General features: G+C 45.0%; 1 protein-coding gene and 1 long non-coding RNA gene across 2 annotated transcripts in view; one reads left to right on the forward strand and one right to left on the reverse strand.

The window, feature by feature from the left end:
• The window catches only part of RORA (RAR related orphan receptor A), a 725308-nt gene that overhangs the window by 275659 nt on the left and 429086 nt on the right, over nucleotides 1–20563 (reverse strand). The gene's annotated exons all lie outside the window — the stretch shown is intronic.
• LOC309654365 lies at nucleotides 72–15632 on the forward strand. Its single transcript, XR_014260190.1, has 2 exons — nucleotides 72–11883; nucleotides 12263–15632. It is a non-coding gene; the product is annotated as an uncharacterized lncRNA (long non-coding RNA).

Genomic DNA, 20563 nt, shown 5'->3' on the forward strand with positions numbered 1-20563 from the left:
CTCTATTCACCAGGGTCAGGCACTCTCGGCGGGGGTGGGAGGGGGAGGGGGAGGGGGGAATCTGGACCAGTAATATCTTGGTGAAGTTGCAAAAAGAAAAGAAAAAAAATCCATTCCGTTGAACATGGTGAACTGATATCTGAATCTATAAACCAAGATAATTACAGAGTGGCTCTACAAATTTGGTTCGGGTTTAGGGGATAATCTTAGACGAATAGAATTAATAGCTCTCGAGTGTTCTAGTCACCAGGTCAGAAAAAGTGGATTCTTTCTTTCTGGTCTTGTCAGGACTCGTATACTGATGGTATAAACCCTAACGCTACTGGTTTGACTCTGAAGTCTGAGGTCCATTTAGAATCACCTTGAAAACTCACTACGAGCAGTTTATATAAAACTCAACCAGTCTGGCCTCTATCCTCCCAGGCCTTCTCTGATGAGGCTGGGCCTTTCTTCTTCTTCTTCTCCTCTAATGATAAGCCACACAGTGTCCTCTTCAAATTTCTTCCAACTGTTTCCTACCCCCTGCATTTTTCTTGCTTCTTTCATTTTTCCTGTGTATGCTGACTCCCTAGTTCCCCTCTACTAAATTATGCTCTATTATTTCCACAGCCTGAAGAACTCACAGCTGAAGCATTATTTCTAACCTTATTTTGTATTCCTAGCATGTGCTATAACCTGTTTTGAGTTTTATTTGCAGCCAAGATGCTGACACAGCTCCAATTTTGTTTTCATATTTTGATTGGGTAGGAGTGTTCATTACTGTGGGTACCAGGGTAGGAAAGAAAAGTCATTTTAAAAGGCACAATTTACACCTCCGTTAAGGGGCTTTTTGTTTCTGAATGCTGCCCATTAATATCCTAAAAACTACACAAACGTTCCAAAAATACATTCCTTACGTTCTTGGAGAAAAAAGATTTTAATCAAAATTGTTGTGGTCCAATATTATTTTCCTATCATGCTTTTTATGTCATGCCTATTATATCTGATCTCCTTTTTTCTTAACTGTCCAGCACACACAGGCAGGTGGAGAAAGCCTAGAAGTCAGGGGTATCTAAGAAATGATGGTTTCAAAGCCCAATCCAGCTCGACACTAATCAGCCTTCCTAGGGACAAACGCTTCACTGGTGACATTGTTGAATTCATGGTTAAGTGTTAAGCTCATGTCTAATAACCAGGTAATTCATGCATTTCACCTACAGGGAGCCCCTTAGATGGGGCATGAGATTTCCACTGAGCTTTCCCATAAAGGAACACATACGGTGAGTAAGGTTTCATAATACCTCAGGTCTTTATATTTGATTTTCAGCCTTATTTTTGGAAGAGGTTTATCTTCATGGGGCTCTTCTATTCCAAAACAGAGTGATCCGATAAGATACAGGATAGCAGTTATATCTGAATTTTAGACAAATAATGGATAATTTTTCTATAAGTATGTCCCATGCTGCAATATTTGAGACATAAAAATTATTCTTTGTTCACCTAAAGTTCAAAGCTAACTAGATGCTCTGTTTTGCTTTGTGTGTTTTTCTAAACCTGGCAACCCCATCTGCAGTGTGTTAAGAGGACAGGCCTCAACTCTTAAACCAGGACGTCTGGGTCCTTTCTCCATACGCTGACTCTGACCCTCTTCTCTCTGCCTTCTTTCCTCCTATATCTGACCTCTCCTCCCTCCTCCAATCCTGTGCGCCATTTACCGGCCTCTGAGTTTGGGTTATTTTCTGTGCCGGAAAGCTTCCTTTCCTTCCCCCTCCCTGGATTACTCAAATGCTCCTCCTCCGAGAAGCCTTCCTGGAACACCCAGCCAAAAGTAACCTCTTGCCCCATTTAGATCATCCAGCTCTTTCTCTCTGGACCTCTCACACACTGCCAAGGAGCGTGGGTAGTCATCTCCCCTGTATATTATACTCTTTTCACGAAGGCACAAGGTCCTGCGTGGAAGTGGCCCTACCTTTCCAACCTTTTTCTGTGCTTCATAGGGTGCAGCCCTAGGCCTTTCACATGGTCAGTGCTCACCAGATACCTACTGGTTTCAAAGGTGACTGCTGATTGTCAGTGAGCCCCTCTCTCCTGCAGCTTCCACTTTCCCTTACTTGGTTTCTTGCATGGAGGGAAGGCACAGTGCCCCCTCCACAATGTGAGCCAGTGGGCACACGGCAAGCCTTCACATATGCATTCAGCCACAGACCTGATTAAAAGTTTCATGGCCAGATTCATTTCTCCTGGACACGTGAGTAAATAATGCAAAACCCCTTCTTCTGTGGACAAGGCACTTGAGCTCTTTCAATGTCAGATGCCTTATCTGGGAGAAGAGCCTAGTACCCAACCTCCCTCCTAGGGTCCTGAGGATACATGTGATCTTGGAAAAAGATAGGTAGGATGGTGTCTGGAGTGCGTTTAGTGATGAGGATAAGAACACAGAAAAAACTTCTCCGAAGTGTATACTGTTTAAACTGGATGTTTGGGTTTCTCATGAGGATTTCCGGGCTAATGTCAGCATCAAATCTTCAAATCACGATTGACAAGATGGGACTTAAAATGACACAAGGGGAGAGAAAACCAGCTGCAGAGCATGTGTCAAGATTCTCTGGCTAAGCTAGGGGCGTATGCCATGGTCCCTGGGAATTTACACTTAGAAACTATATCGCATGATGATCTGGATTTAGAAATACGCAGAAAAGGAAATTCTAGGAAGAACAATAACACTGGCTTTAACTTTCTCTGAAAACTGTTTTACATTGTTTTCATTTTTCGATTTTGCTTTTCCTTGTATTCATACAGGTCTCCACACCTCGTGGGAGCTGTTGATCATCTCAAGAACCAGGGCTGTCAGAACAGGGTAGCCAGGCAAGAAGTGATCCACACATCTTGCTAGTAACTTACTTTCCCTTTTTGCTCTGGTTGCATTGCCGTAAAGACAGCGGGGCTTTCATTTACCTGGGAGCCGTGAGAGCAGGGTGAGCCATCCACGGGGCAGCCAAGCCATGACTGTCCAGTGCTCTTGCAAAACCTCCTGAAGCTGTTGGATGGGCAGGCTGTCCGTCTGCTGCACCCCTCCTCCTCACATCCACATTCCAGGCTCAGTGAGCGGAAACCCAGTCTTAAAGCCACATCACAGCAGCACATTAAAATGTCTTCGATTAAGCCCTGGATTAGCATGTGCCCTGACTTTATCTTAATTGCCGATTAAGATTAGTCCCCCTAGGGAGTTTTCCAAGGCTGCTTTATTACCATGGGGTGAATCATTACATATTTGGGGTTGCCAGTGCCATTTAGTTTCCCTGGACTAAAATGGGAGATCCAGACTCTCCCGGCCTCTGAGGAAGAGGCTCTTCATTGCTCCCTGACAGCACATTTGCATCTGAAGTTTCAGCAGGAATGAAGCCTTGATCCATTGTGACAAGTCTATGAAAGCTGCAGCACAGAAAGCCACGAGCTTTCAGGTGGGCTCTTGGCATTAAATATCTATGGTGAATTTTGACCTGAAGAATGATATTCTTGATACACTGAGTTTTGGCTTTATTATTCACAGTGATTTACTTAAAACATTTTTTTCTCTCTCCCTCTATTTCTCTTTCTAAATGGATATACATAATTTGTTCTATGAACTGTCTGAGGATAAGGTATATACAACATGGTCCTTGAGCCCTAAATACTTCAGTGTGTTTCCTAAGAAGAAGAATATTCTCTTATATGATGACATAACCACAGTCATCAACTTCATAAATTACATGGCTACGGGACTTCCCTGGTGGCACAGTGGTTAAGAATCCTCCTGCCAATGCAGGGGACACGGGTTCAAGCCCTAGTCCGGGAAGATCCCACATGCCGCGGAGCAACTAAGCCCGTGCGCCACAACTACTGAGCCTGCGCTCTAGAGCCCATGAGCCACAACTACTGAAGCCTGTGCGGCTAGAGCCCGTGCTCCACAACAATAGGCACCAGCGCAATGAGAAGTCCGCGCACCGCAACAAAGAGTAGCCTCCGCTCGCTGTAACTAGAGAAAGCCCGCACGCAGCAATGAAGGCCCAATGCAGCCAAAAATAAATTAAAAAAAAAAAATTACATGGCTACAATTAGCTATCTACTCTATCAATGTACTTTGAAATCTGCTTCAGTAAATAATACCCTGGGTATCTATTGAGATCTGGTTACAAAATAGAGGTGGAAATGGAGGGGAAGAAATAATATTTTCAGGAAAGAGTAAGAGAACTCTTTATTTTGAAGAAAGAGAAATGAGAAAGAACTCATTTCACAGCGGCAGCAGAGTCAAGACAAGCTCAGGAACTCAGGCAGTCAGCTTTTCTGTCTTGCTAGAGCTTCTCAGACAGTGTACTGCAGGGCCCCAGGGTCACGGGCGCACCTCAGGGGTGGGTGGTGGAGGGCAGGGGCGGGCACAGAGGCTGCAGTTTTCTCCCACCCATTGTCTCTGTCTTTTGAAGAAAAAACGCCAGTGCTAACAAGCGTTTCAAAACTGGTCATGAAGGAGCAAATGTAGTTAAATAAAAGGCCAACGAGGCCAACTTCTGGCCATTGAATTGATAAGAGCATAAAGACTCAAGGAGGGCCAGGTCAGTCTCTACACTGCAAACATTCAGAGCACCTGCCTCACCAGACTTGACACCACCCTGTCTAGATAGGGAGGCTTCCCCAGTGCAGAGGCCAAGAGGTCTTTTTTTTTTTTTTTTTTTTTAGGGGTGTGCTCAGGCATTTATGTGGTGTGTAATAAAGACTTGATGATAGCTGTACCTATTTCACATCTTTTCTCTTCAGTTTAAGATACTAATTGCTTATGAAATATTGTGTAGCTATCTGGGGAGGCATAAATCAGGAGCATTCAGCAGCAATGGGAAGACCACACAGCTGAAAGGCCCTTTCATGATGGTGTGTACCTCTGGCCTGACTCAGACTGAGGGGCTGGCTCCTACCCATAGCCATGGTTTCTGGAGATTCCTAATAGGGCAGTTCCCTGCTTTCTACCCCAGTGAACTTAATCCTGTTACTGCTCTGGATGAATTAGTTTTTATCAGAGTACACGGGTCAGGTGAGTCTGTAGAGTGCTTATCAATGTCAAGGTCAGCCTTAACATTCATCCTCAGATGTGCTGTCCCATTTCATGATGTCTTCATCTGAGCATGTCTTCATCTAGGAGCCATTACTGGAAACCGCTTAATTCTGAAAGGCCATCATCAAAGATCTCATAAGGATCACAGGAGGCCAATCTCCTTGGATCCTCCACCAAGATACCAGACACGCCTTTTTTTTTTTTTTTTTTTAAAGAATGGATCATTTTGTTTTATTTTTTGGCCATGCTGCACAGCGCGTGGGATCTTAGTTCCCTGAGCAGGGATTGAACCCGTGTCCCCTGCATTGGAAGTGTGGAGTTTTGACCACTAGAAGGCTAGGGAAATCCCCAGACACGCCTTTCTAAAGACTCCTGCTCACATGTCACATGGTGGTTGGTATTCCTGCTTCTACTAGTAGAGTTTACTCCTAGAAAAGAGAAAGCCCCTCTCTGGTTTCCCTACCTCGCTGCTCCGAGTAATTACCAGTCTTAGCTGCACTTGAGAATTCCAATGGATATACCCATATCTAGGTCACTCAAATATCTCACGGCCTTCGTCTTTCTTTACGCTGAAGTCCTGAGACACACCACAACTGTCACTAGTATTTCTGAGTGGACAGAAGTCACTTACAGTCTCTAAGTGTTCTAGTCTGCCCCCTCTCATGGTAATCTTATGTTCATCCTGAAGCACAGCATACGAATTGAGGACAAAAGCGCTCTCTTTGTTAAACCCACATGATAACCACGTTCCTTAGATTTTATTACAAAACAACCATTGGCTTTAACTGGCAACTGGAAAATTTAGGGTAATTGTAGTATCAATTCATGATTACTCAACACATTTCCTCAACTTCCTTTGTGACTGATATTTTGAGAGTCTATTACTGTAACATTCTCTGAGTAAAGTGTGTTGTCCTGAAACAGGGGGGTCTGAGACACCCCACACCTCTAAGATTTCTCACCTATGAATCACATGGCTGCCAAAATATCTTAACCCTCTTCTTTCTTCTTTCAATCCTTCTCTCTTAAGTTCCCTTCAGTTGTCCTCACTGGATCTGCCTTCGGCATCTGTAGTAACATGACTCTAAACGAATGGGATTTCCACGTTATTCTGGTCCAGGCTGCAAATGATTAGATTCCCTACTGAGCCCCGATGGCAGTATTACTAGGCTTTAACTTGATGGGACTGACTTCGTTAACAGAATTCTCTCTTCAGTTGTTTGACTATGTTAATGTTGCTAGAAGGAAAAAACTGATTTTCCTATACGTAAGCTGTTTTCAAATTTGCATGGGGGGGTTCTCCTGAACAGATCTGCAGTTTTCTTCCTGTGGAGACACTACAATTACATGTTTTCTTTTCTCCCTATAAAAACTAATACCTTGCGAGGCACTCCACCAGGAGTACTTAGATTTAGTTCTGATTAAAAACTCCTCTTGGATATTTCTGTTCTAAGCTCGAAGACCTCTTTTCCTACTTTCCTTCTCTGTTCTTCATCCCTCCCTTATTGCCCCTATTCAAGGCACGCGTGTACACAAACACACACAGATACACACACATTTCATTTGTGCCTACGTTGGAACAGATCTGAGCCAACATATTCCCTGGGGGGAAACAATGGTCTCTTTTCCTATTAATGAACAGTATGTTGTTGCAGATTCATCGAGGGCTTAATTGAATAAACATGGAAAGATGAATATGCTTATGGGACATCAAACCTCTTTAGGTTTAAAATTACTGACATAGAAGAATGATCTCGCGCAGCACCCGTGTCCTTTCCCGGCTGGGGCATTACGGAGTACAACGTGGCAGGGAAAATGTCCCCTGCTTTGGGCTTCTACTCCTTCGACCCTTTGACTCCATGTCTTCCATCCCTAAGTGCCGGGGGAGGCGTCAGATCTGTAGATGTCAGCAGTGCCTGTGCGTGAACTAGTTCAACCTCAAATTCTGTGGCTTAGCCCTTATCGGTAATTCGATGGGAACCTGAAACTTTGTTGAAGGGGAAGGTATTTTGCCGTCTCTGGGAGACGTGAGTTCAGACAGCGCCCAGGATATTGTGATCATCCACTGGCTTGAGGTGAAGGGACTCATAGCCAGCTTTCAGGAGCAAGCCTCTCCACCACCCCCATACCCCTGCCCTCCTCTCCATCCCCTGACACTTTCCTTGGATGCGCTTCAGACTGTGTCCTCTGCATTTCCAACCTCACACTTCCCACTCTCATGGGAAAAAAAAAAAAAGTCCACAATAAGAGAAGAGAATCAAATTCAGCTGGTAAATTAGACAATTGACGTTGCAATATGATTTACTAGGGACCGGCCCCTAAGCACCTCCCTCATTGGCCATGCCCTAGGCCTGACTCTCCAGTACTCCTCTGAGTTAAGGAATCGTCACCATTGACACCATGAATTCCCCCATCCTGAACCCATGCCAGACACTGCTAATCAATCACAGAACTTTCCCATTTCCCATACTTCAAGCAGTCACCACGAATCCACTAGAGTTGACATGGGAGCTGAATTCTATTGACATTTACCTTCCTAGGTTAAGGCAATGAATAAGCCTAAACCTCAGGGGTTTAAATCTCAGCTCCACCACATAAAGGCAGTGTGACTTTGGGCAAGTTATTCTGTGCCTCAGTTTCATTCAGTGTAAAATGAGGATAATTAGAGTCTCTTTCTTATATGGTTTGAGTATTAAACGATTTAGTATTCTAAAATGCTGAGCACACTACCTGGCCTACATCAAAAGGGATGTATGTGTCTGCTATTGTTATTATTGTTCAAATGCAAATATAACTCAGGAAGGATGTGTTACAGTGGATTACCCACATCCCCTTCATCTCAGATGAGTCTGTCTGATGGCTAGGTAATGTCCTAATAAGGTCTTCTGAAGGAGGAAAAGAGAGCAGGGCAACTCTGTCCTGGCCTTCGTAGATGCCAAAGATTGCCAGGTGGAGAGTGACGGGCTGAGAAGCTAGGAGCACCAGACAAGAGATGAGTGCAGGGAAGAAAGAAAAGAGGGAGCATCAAACACTTCCCAACCCTGCTTTCTTGAAATACATGTGCTTTCTCTGCTCCTTTTTAAATTAAGCAAACCAAACTGAGAGAGCAGAGCCTAGATCCCCAGCCTAAAGGTCTGCAATCAAGCCATGGATGCAAAAGGCAGAGACAAGGTCTGGGGTTCTCAAAGCTTGGGGTCTGGATCTGGTTGGGGGAAGTAGAGGTATTGTAAAAAGCCTCTGAATCATCATCTGCACCAACCACTATCCAGAGACTGTATCAAGAGCAGTGCAATCACCGTCTCTGGATTGATGCCATCCTATTCTGACCACCCTACTTAAACCGGCAACTTGTCTCCCCCGTACCTGTTCTACCCTTTCCTCCTTCCCTTAGCTCTTAACACTTTCTAACACACTATATGATTTACTTATTTCTGATATTTATTGCTAATTGTCTTCTTCCTGCAGGAATAGAAGCAACTCAAAGGCATGGATATTTATTTATGTTTGTTGATATATTCCTAGTACCTAGAATTGTGCCTGGCTCAGAGTATGTGGTGAGTAAATATTTACTATGTAAATGAATGAATGAATATTGTCAGTTCTTAAATGCAGTTCTCACACTCTAAAACACTGGAGCCCCTTTAAGGCAGTAGCAAAAACAAAACCAAACAACACAAAAAAAGTATAAGCACTGGCACAGTTTAGTCCTCTCTAAAAAAGTATACTCCAATTACATAAGTGAAAAGCTGAAACAGCAAACAAACAAACAAATACACAAACCCAGAACATTAGCTCAGGAGGAAACACATATGTCTGAGCTAAACACAGAAATACCTCCTCTTTCACCAGGAGAAGCCTCATAATATCATAGAAAATTCACTAGCCTAGATATAGGGAGACCCTGGTTGAAGACCCAGCTTGGCACAGACCAGCTGTGTGACCTTAGACAAGTCACCTTTCCTCTCTGGGCCTCAGTTTCTCCATCCAAGTTTAGCTTGATTCAATGCAAATTTTTAATGAGTGCCCACTGCATCACTTCTAGCCCTAAGATGGCATAGACCTAAGATGGCATAACCCTACCAAGTCCCACTCGATATTAAGATGCTATAATAGCCTACTATCTAAATTTGATCATTCGTGGGCGAGAAATTAAAGCTCTATCCCCTCCCCTCCTTGCTGTGGGCTGCAGCCCCCAGGTGGATTGCACCTTCATGTAGATATCCTTACTCAGCAGGGCAGGCATTTACTCAGAGAGGCCAGGCGCTGAGAGCCCCTGGTGCAGCCGAGTCTAGGCACACACCTCTAATAGCCACTTCGAAGAACCAAGAATCCAGCAGCAATCTCACCGGCACAGGGAATGAGTACAATACAGAGAGACTAGGTGCTTACAGAACTGCTGAGCAAGGGGTGTGCAGATGCTCTTTCAAATGGCTTACAAAGCATCACAACAATGGGAGTGGGGTTACCTCCGCCTCACAAAAGCACATCTGGAGGATCTCCGTGCTCGCTTGCACCCTTGAATACTGAACCCAGAAAAATAAATCGACTTGCTGTTTAATCCAATAGCCAATACGAGCTTCTGTTGTATAGACTCAATTGACTTAAAACTCAAGTCATAGCCTTCGGCAAGAAAAGCATAATGCAACTGCGCAGGCCTGGTATCGATACATATCACAGGGAGCTGTAAGAAACAGTTATCCCAAACTGCATTTGGTGGGAATGGTCAGCGCTCAGAGATCGATGTGGCTAATAATTTTTTGATCTTGCTTACTGAACAGCTGAGCACACTCTTGTTATCTTTACTGTTTATGAAGGTTCTCTAGAGGGATTCGGTTAGCATGCTTTTTTTTCCCACGCACAAGGATCCGTCTTTCTCCCCCTGTTCCATCAGAAGGGTTAAACACGCCCAGCTCCGAACAGCCACTGCCCATGAATGTGCTCTCTGTCACGCATTACTTTGGCGTCAAACCTAACCCCATAGCACAGCCCAATTACCGGGTTGTAGACCAGCGTCTATATTTCGCTGTTTGGCTGCTGAGTGACAACAAGATAAATTAGAAGAGCTAGAAATTAAATTATACTGAGTATGCTTTAATGCCTTACATGTAAACCCTCTGCCTGGCAGACTCTCTGTCTGGCTTCCTCGGGGACTTGATGGCAGAGGGGTCAAGAACGAAATTTTCTGAGAACCAGCTGCCTTTACCAAAGAATAAAATCCTCCCCCCAGTTTCCAATTTCTCAGTTCGAAGAACTGCTGCCTGCTTCTTCGCATGGAAGGTGGCTACTCTTCTTTTCCTTTTGCTTCAGGATCCCTAATTTAGAGCCTTAAAAAGAACACAATGTTCAGGGAATTTGCATTAATTTCATTACATTCTATCTCTCCCTGGGGGTGCAGCAAACTGTGCAGTTTGCTTTGAGTTTCCGTTTAGACACACCCCAGAACTCAAAGTAAAAATGGTATAGGCTTAATAACAACTTCGAGGGAATCCTTTTCAAGTTCAAAGCAGAGGGTAAACATTAACTAATCAACTCCCCCTGCCAATACCGTGTGAGGTATGAATTAGCCCCACTTTATAGATGAGAACATTTAGGTGGAGAGGATGAATGACTTGTTCCAAGCCCAGATGGACTTTAGTCGGTGAAGGGATGAGCAACTTGGATTCCGGTGTGTAGTGAGGGCTCACGTGACTTTTCTCATTCACAGAAATTGATGAAAACCCTGTCCCAGGCTCAGGAATCCGAGCCTAGCTCAGCTGATTCTCTGCATTGGTCAGAACAGCATCTCTCAGCTCAGCACGGCTACTACTACCGATTTCTGCCCTCAGTTTTCTGGCCAGAAGGGATTGCTTTTCTCCAACACAACTCAAAGAAACTCAGATCAAAGGCTCACCAATGGGTCATTTAAATGCCAAAGCCTGTCCAACATCTTCCTCTAGTAAGACTCCCTGAGTTTTACTAGCCTCGCTCTGCTATGCAAGTCGTGTTCAACCCAGCCTGCACACAGCACCTTGGACCTGCAGCCTCTGGAGATATAAGACCGTAGCTGGATTGTATAAGGGGAATGCCATTTGGCACAAGCAGATAGATAGGTAGATAGATAGATAGATAGATAGATGGGAAGAATACAGATAAATTGACCAACATATTTTGTGTTGTGAACGTTTTGGCTAATCTTGGTAATCCACACATCTTTTACAAAGACCAAGCTGATGGTCACTTTGTGGGAAACTGGACAAGGTTTTTCTCAAGACAGTCCCAGATGTCTGAGCTTCTGATGACCTTGACATGGTTCTACATTTTCCCCATGAATTGCCTTAAACTGACGTGCACCGATAGTCTTTCTGTTTTCATTGTGAAATGGTTAACTGAGACATGGGAGGAATTATCTTTCTAGTTCATATGCACCAAGTAGTTTTGCCTCTCAGAGGGTGGTGACACTGAGATTTCAGCTTTCCCTCATCAAAAACATGTGGATACATATTTTCCAAAGCACTTGGGGGTTTCCAGCAAATCTTTATACATCTCTCGAAAGTACCTTCAGAAGCAACAACAGTCATCCTTCACAGAACACACATGAAATGTGTCTGTTCCGTGGGGAGATGGTAGGAGGAAGAGCTTTAGGTGAGCCATAATGAATATGGGAATTTAAGGAAAAATAGAGGGAGAGAAATTTCTTTACTGCCATGCTGGGAGTGGAAAAGTTTAGTCTGGTGGATCTCAACCCTGGCTGCTTATCAGAACAATCTGGAGAACTTTTGTAAACTCTCATGTCTATTTCAGTCCTACTGAATATGCTTCTCCAGGAGTAGGACTAGACAGAGGTATTTTTTAGAAGTTTTTTTTTTTTTTTTTTTTTTTTTTTTGTTTGTTTGTTTGTTTGTTTAAATTTTATTTTATTATTATTATTTTTTAATTTATTTATTTATTTATTTTTGGCTGTGTTGGGTCTTCGTTTCTGTGCGAGGGCTTTCTCCAGTTGCGGCAAGCGGGGGCCACTCTTCATCGCGGTGCGCGGGCCTCTCACTATCGCGGCCTCTCGTGTTGCGGAGCACAGGCTCCAGGTGCGCAGGCTCAGTAATTGTGGCTCACGGGCCCAGTTGCTCCGTGGCATGTGGGATCTTCCCAGACCAGGGCTCGAACCCGTGTCCCCTGCATTAGCAGGCAGATTCTCAACCACTGCGCCACCAGGGAAGCCCAGAGGTATTTTTTAAAAGCTGCATTTGTAATTCTGTTGTGCGGACAAGTCCGGGAACCACTGGGCTGGTCTAGGGAGCACAGTGTAGACAGTGAACACCTACATGTGAGTTACATCACCTGTCAGGGAACACACAAGAGGGATATTCCTTTAAAAAGAATCGGACAGCCACTTCTGTGTGGGATCTAAAAAGTAATAGAAATGAATCTATATACAAAGCAGAAACAGACTCACAGACATGCAAAACAAACTTATGGTTGCCAAAGGGGGAAGAGGAGGGGGAGGGACAAAGCAGGAGTTTAGAATTAACAAATACAAACCACTACACATAAAATAGATAAATAACAAGGATTTACTGTATAGCGCAGGGAATTACATTCAATATCTTATAATAACCTATAATGAATATAATCAGGAAAAGCGAACTGAATCACTATGATGTACACCTGAAACCAACACAATAGTGTAAATCAACTATACTTCAATAAAAAAGAAAAAATAACAGTAACAACGATAATAACAACAACAAAAAAGAATTGGGCAGGGGCTCCTCGGGTAGTTGCCTCTAACTTGCGTCATTGTGCAATTAGTAATTAAGTTTTGATGTTTCACATGAGAAACTATTTTAAAACAAGAAATCCTTCATTCTCACTTTCATTTAAATGGACTCAAAAAGAAACAATTCGCTTTAGAGATGAGCAGAATTAGGAATTACATTACTGACCCCAAAATAACTTAAAATGAAAAAGTATTTAAGAAAACAAAATGAAACAAAACCCACACTGCTGCATCTGTAATCCGTGGGGCAGGTTTCCTCAGACAGCTTGCCTCCACACAGCCATGCACGCACCAAGCTTACAGAGGGTCCACTGTGTGCTGGGAAATGTGCCTGATCCTAGCAGTACCGGGATGAAGCAGATGTAGTCCCCACATGCTAGGGTCACCCAGCCTAGTAAGGGAGGGGATAAGATAAGTGCTGTGATAAAAGCTGATTTTTATTTGCCTCCTCCATGGGTCACGTAATCTTTCAAGTTCCACATCTCATTTCATCCTCACGACAACCTTATTAGGTGGGTTCTATTATTGTACCCATTCTACAGATGAGGAACCTGAGACTTAGAGGGCTTAACTAACTTCTTGAAGGTCACAAAATCTGTAAGGAGGAGATCTGGGTCTTTCTGACTCAGCAAGCCAAGTTTATATCCCCATCTTATTCTGCTTCAGAAGTAGATAGAAGGTATGGGGGGCTCCGGTACGTGGGCTGCTCAGCTGGGCTGGCTGTGTCGGGGTGGGGTGGGGAGAGTTGAGCACATCCTTTTCTCTTGTTACATCAGTGCTGCTTCACATCAGAGCGAACTCAGCATCTTGGGTGCCTGCAGCTTTCAAGATTGGTGTTAAGGAATCTCCCTCCCCTTCAACTTGCCCATCCAAGCAAACCCAGCAGTTTTACGGTCAGCGATGCCTTTGCGGCTACTCTCTCTCTTGGTGGGGAAAAAACAGAACGAGCCCGGAGTCCTCATGCTGGGCTCAGTGTGGTACCTGAGAGGCATTTATTTCAGTTCCCCAGGGCAGGACTCTGCCTGGCTTGCTTTCCCATGTTTCAGCAGCTCAGAGTGCCCGGCCAGGCCACAGAGTTAGGTGCGGCTGATCTGTAACTCAAAGTCATCTATTTATCCTCTAACTGCACTGCTCCCTGGCAAGTGCAGGGGAGACCAACGCACGCCTTGCTGTGGTTCAGTGAGCCGAGCTCCCGGGCTCCTGTACCTTGGCCGTGGTGTCAAGTCACAGTTATATAACCACTGGGCTGAGTGCCTCCCTGGAGGGGGAGACTGGGCGGGTGAGCAGGAAAGGCATTTGTTAGCGTAATGCTCAGAAAACAGACTTCGAAATCTTTCCCGAGACTTGAGAGTTTGGAACCGTTGTTTCCCATACAATTTGTTTCCCATTTAATTCTATCATCTTTGAATCCTACGCATTTGAGCCTGGACAGCTGCGGGTAGGGAGGCTGGCAGAGTGAAAGGGCTCAGATGCTTTCAGGCAGTGAGTTTATTTGGCCTTAAAACGTGCCCTGTTGTACAACTGTTCTCAGTAGACCGAACCCCATGCTGAAGAACATGTGAAAATTAATGCACAATTGCAGTTAAGGGAAGCGTACCCTGTTGTGAGTTTTACATCCATTCTTTTGCTTCTGAAGTCTTAAAGTGGACAACGGAAAGATCGGAGGATGAAGGGCCTTCCAGAAGGTCCTTGAAACCTTTCAGTAAGGACAACAGAAGAAACAAACAAGTCCCATTTTGGCTACTTATTTTTGGGTTACACAAAAGTTAAAACCACCTTTTTTTTTTTTTTTTTTAAATGGGAAAGGCGGTCATATGACATGCAGTCACTCCATATCACAGAACTCAAGTCAAGTTTTATTAATATAGACTCATCCACAGCTGTCATCTGCCCTGCAGCTATGAGAAGTAAAGTTTCCCACCCATACCCCCCCTGCACCCACATGTGGCCCTAAAACATTTTTAATGAATGGTACTTGATAAGTGAGTGTGTGGGAAAATGTTCATCCCTGCTAGTAATAAAAAATGCAAATTAAAGCAACTTTGAAAAGGTAGCATTTAAGTCTTATTAAATAATACCCTAACTCCGGTCAGGCTGCAATGAAACTGATAGACTCAAATGCTATAGGCACTGAGTTAAATCAGCATAATTCTTCTCGAAAGAACTAAGGCAATGTATAACAAGAATCATCAAGATATGCTTCCTCTGACCCAGTAATCCTTCTCCTGGGAATGTATACTAAAGAAATAATCTGACAGAAGCAAAAAGCTACACAAACTGTAGCGCTGTCTCTAATGATCAAATCTAATCACACACATACACACAAAATTCCAGAAGGAGCCTAATGTTCGGTAATCGGGGATGGTTTAACAAATTATGTGATACTGATGATGGAATATTATGCAACATTAAACTCCAAAAGGCACGAGGGGAAAATTTAAGATTTAATATCACAAGGATGATAGGATTTACTTGAATGTTTTTCTTCATCATTTTTTAATATATAAAAGAAATGGGGCTTCCCTGGTGGCGCAGTGGTTGAGAATCTGCCTGCCAATGCAGGGGACACGGGTTCGAGCCCTGGTCTGGGAAGATCCCACATGCCGCGGAGCAACTGGGCCCGTGAGCCACAACTACTGAGCCTGCGCGTCTGGAGCCTGTGCTCTGCAACAAGAGAGGCCGCGATAGTGAGAGGCCCGTGCACCGCGATGAAGAGTGGCCCCCGCATGCCGCAACTAGAGAAAGCCCTCGCACAGAAATGAAGACCCAACACAGCCAAAAATAATAAATAAATTAATTAATTAAAAAAAAAAAAAAGAAGAGCATTATAGAGAATGTAGTAGGAGGCCCCTTGGACAATTATTTTCTGGTACAAAGGGGCTTTTATTAAGGATCTCCTGAATGAAAATAATGAAATATAGAGGGTCACCACCATCAGGCTGGATGCTGGGGGAAGGCTTAACACATTGTATCCTTTACTCTCTAGTCTAAGTCAGGTCTTTGGCCTTGGAGTCTCACCTTTGCAGAGGACCTCTTCCATTTATTCCAAATAAGATGACTTTGAAAGGTGCTAAAATGGGGCCCACTCTCCTCACACCAGCCATATTAGCTCACATCCATTCAAGTCCTGGAAACACCCTTGGAAGGAACCTGAGAAAACTCTCAATGCCAGGGTTTCAGAACCTCCAGATGGACAAAGCTGTCTCTTATCCATCCTGAAATTAAGGAAACTCAGGTCTATGTGACTGATCACAGACAGGCAAAGAAGTAAATCTCTCTATATGATAATAAACCAGTCCCACAGTTGGTTTAACTCAATGATTTCTGGTCAAAGCAAGTGCAGCCATGCCTTTGCTATATATCAGCAGCTTCTCATGCCTGCCAGTAAACAGTGTGGGCAGGTCTGTGCTTTAGTTTTCATTGGTCTGTGTCCAATTGGGGAAAATAAGTTTTCATGGAGCTAAATACAAAGTAAAAAATTATTTCTTACTCTAAGATAAATGCCCTTTCCAGTTTTTTGGCGTTAAAACTCCATCCTTTTGAGAACAGATGGTGACTATTGATGGGTAGTTTTTTTAGTGTTTGTCCTGCTATTTCTTTGCAGTAAAATACAGGAATTTTATATTGGCCCCCAAAATGTAAGTGAAATCAAACTATTTCATTACATACATTGACCTTGGATCCCCATTCAATAGGAATATGGAGATTCTGGACATTCTCATGGGGCCACACCAAACATTTTGGTGAAAAGTTCTGGTCCTACTGTTGACTATTCAAAATGTGCTGTATGACTGTTACAGAGCTTTGCTTCCATCACTGCATGTGTCTGTCTGTCCTTCCAGGTTGTGAAGAAACCTCTGCCTTGTGTTTCTGGTGACTAACACAGCTTCAAGTATACTGCTGTTAAACTATACTCTGTAGCTGGACAGACAACGTGGGTGAAATCTGAAGACCAGCTGCGGAATTGAGAAGAAAACTTTCAATGTGGGTTCAGCAGACCCTATTAGAACCCTGGTTCTGCCACTTAACAGCTGTGGGATTGAGTAGCTACTGGTCCTCTCCAGCTCCAACAGTGTAGAAACACTTCCACACCCTCCACCGGCATCCCAGCCGTCACTGTGTACAGGTCATGACAAAGTCCTGCACGGGGGTTAATTTCATTTCACTCTCGCCATCTTATGCCCCGACTGCATGCTTCTCACACTTCCATGTCACCCCTACCTCAGCCCTGGCCAAAGGGGACCCCAAAGCAAAAGGCGGGTCCTCCTACCCACCAGGGGAGGTGGAGGGTCAGAGGCAGCCGTCAGCGAGCTCCAGTGAAAGACAAAATCAAATACAAGTAGCATCCGCTCACACTGACTCATGATTATTGTGTTTGACAAGATAACCTGCACTCGCTTGTACATTCATTACAGAGCTTCTGAAATGATTCTCTCTTTGTTCCCTTGAACACAGGAATTTTTAATGAACAGTTTCAGTGTCTGGTTTCACGCACTTGAAACGTAAACATCGGTGAGCACCTTTCTAACAGGCTTGATCCATACCCTCAGAGGGTCTACTGGAGACTCCAGCTGGGGGACTTGTGTGGGCTTGAAACTCGTGTGCTTTCTTCCTGAAGTCACGGGTGCAAACAAGGAAGAAGAACTTTTAGCCTCCCCTTTCCAGTGATAAATATTGTAAATAAATGGAGAAAGGATTTGAATTTTAACTGTGGATAAGTTAGGCATGAAGGGGCAAAGAGAGTGTTGTAACTGCCATTTGTTATCTTGAACAAATTCATTGGCAAATTATGTCACATGTGGCACAAAGAAAAGGTAGATGTTCGGCCCGTTGTGGCACGGGAAGCTTCACTAAGACCCCTCAACCACCTCTCCAGCTGCATCTCACGCTGCTCTCTCCCGCATTCCTGGGCTCTAGCCTCAGTAGACTTCACCCTGCTCCTCAAACACACGTGCTTCACCTCACCACAGGGCCTTTGCACATGACACTTCCTTTGCCTGGTTCAGTCCTATTCGTGTTTCCGATCATCCTTTCCTCAGGGAAGCATTCCTCCCCTTCACGTTGGGACAAGACCCCTGCTATGTATTCTTCCAGGGTGTACCCTCTGTAGTACTCCTTGCTGTTGTTACTTTACAGTTATTTGGTTACAGTTTGATGAACTCTTTTCCGCCCAGGAGACTGACTGTAAGCTCTGCAGAACAGAGACTGCCAGTCTTTGCTCCCATCTTATCTGCATGGCAGGTGCCAGTAACTATTTAAGTACTAAATGAATGGAATAAATGCATCCCTGACAACCTCACCAAAATCCACTTTTAGGGACCTGCCTTTGCACAGCACCCTGTGGAACAACTTAACAGTCCTGGTTCCAGGCCTATGGGGGTTTCAGCAGCTGGAGAGATCTTCTTCACACATGAACAAGATCACTGTGGTTGAGGGTTGGGCAGAATGTGGCATCAGTGAATCCAGGTGTCTTCCAGATGGTACCTTTCTGCTTGGACCTTTTTGCCCTTCTATTCCCCACATGTCCAATGGTGACAAGATCAGTATGCCCTTTGTTGAATGGCCAGAGGATAAACAGAAACAAACAAACAAAATGGCCAGACAACAGAAACACGAATGCTTTGAAAAGGTAAATGTTGATTTTACTTTTTTACTTACAAGTAACCGCCTCTTTGGCCACCTCTATAAAGAGTCTTGAGCCTTACCAGAAAAATACGATGGAAGCAACCCTCTTGGGTGAGATGTAGCTTATGCAGCAGGAGGGTGCTGGGCCCAGTTTGGGGGCACAGTTCAGTGGCAGATGAACAGACAGAGGGGAGGACCCTGTAGGGAGCTGGGTGAGCTTGCCCTCCTGCCAGCAGGGCCAGCCGGGGAGGATGGTGGTTGGGTGACCACCCTGCAGCAGAGATACTGAGCAGCTTCAGGATGGCAGAGGACCAGAGGACATGAGAAAGGCGGCACGTTCTTCTCAAGAGCAAATTACCCGTCTGCCCCGAGCGCCTTTGTTTCTCTAATGGTTCTTGGGCCCTATTTCACCTGGGTTTGGCAAACACACAGGAAGCCTCCTCCCTACCTGATGCTCACCAGACTGGATCCAGCCCTCACCCGGGGGCAGCGCCCTCTTGGAGTCTCAGGTGTGATAACCATTTAGCAATCTTAGGGGCAGAGGTATGGAAAGTCCCGCGTGACCACAGAGCGAGAACCGTGGCCTTTCTCAGCATAAAGGGACTCGGGAACCACTGGGTGGGGTGTGAGTGGGACTTCATCAGTGTTTTCTGAACATGTCAAGACTTCCAGGCCACAGCTCTTCAAAGGCAAATGTCATCCCATTTTACAAAGGGGGGGCAGAGAGGTAAATCGGCAGGTCTACTGTGAGTCGCTGAATGCTGTGAAGGTAGCTGTAGGTTCATCCCACGAGACCTAATAGGACACGTGAGAGAAGTGCTGGGTCACCACACGGGAGTATCAGAACACAAGGCGCTGTTACTGCAACATTGGGGAGCACAGGGACCCTGGCCCAGCTGAGAGACAGACGTGGTCGTCACAGGATTAAACACTGAGCTAGTCCCTTTCTCATTTGGAAAGGTTACACCCTCTTCACATGATAATGTGGAATCAGGATGGATCCACTAAATGTGGCATTTCTGCACAACAATGCACCCCAACTGTGGCCAAGGCTGAGGAGGGATGGAGGGATGGCCACAGCCAGTTGTCCTTTCTGGGTGTCCCCTTGCAAGGCATGGAGTGGGGAGAGCTATATTAGTGGCTAAAAATCTATTCATCTAACAGAAGTATTGCTTATCTAACCAAGGGATATGTACAATTGTTTTGATTAATCCTGCCGTCCGTATGGAGCACTTACAAAGGCCAGCCCGGTGCTAAGCACTCAGAATGCAAAGCTGAATAGGGCACCATGACTGCTCTCAAGGAGCTATATCCTAATTGGTTAGAAGGGCACATAAACCGCAATCTACAGTTGCCCCCTTGCACGCCTATTGCTGTTATATGCAAGGTGCTGTGGGAACTCAGAGGAAGGAGAAACTCTGCCAGGAGAGCCTAGGAAACCTTCCCGAAACACGGTATTGACGAAAGACTAGAAATTTACCAGGCATCGGAAAGACCAACCATTTAGTCATTCATTCGTTGACATTCAATGTGCTGGGCACCCTGCCAGGTGCTGAGGATACAGTGGTGACAAAATAGCCCTGTCCCTACCCTCATGGAGCTCATGGTCTAGTGGGGGTGGGGAAACACACAAACGGTTAACCATACATTTGGAAAGTCCTCTGAAGGGAAAGTACAAGGTATCTCAAGAGAGTCTACCTGGGGAGCTGATCTTGTCTGGGAGACGGGAGAGATTCTGGCGAGGACGTGACACTGAGCCGAGGTGGGACGGATGCTCAGGGGTGTAGGAGACCGAGGGGCGGGAAGTGCAGGCAGCAAGAGAGATGCAGCAGAGGGAGCCTCACGTGCGTTCATTCATTCCCTTAACGTTTATGAAGTATTTATGTGTGTCGGCACGGTGCTCAGTACCGTGGTCACCACAACGAGCAAGACACCTCTGACTTCAGTGAGGCTAGTCGGGGAGGAGATAATCATAACAGGATGTGCTGCATGCATGGCTGGGCGGGGGAAACACTTTCCCACCCGAGGGCACAGCATGTGCAAAGTCCAGGAGAGCAGAGCTCAAGACACCTTAGACTGAGGTTGGGGGTTCCTCGCTCCCCTGGTTGACTGCTGTGTGGGGC

Source organism: Balaenoptera physalus (assembly GCF_965194825.1).
Source record: "Balaenoptera physalus genome assembly, chromosome: 2".
Classification (NCBI taxonomy): Eukaryota; Metazoa; Chordata; class Mammalia; order Artiodactyla; family Balaenopteridae; genus Balaenoptera; species Balaenoptera physalus.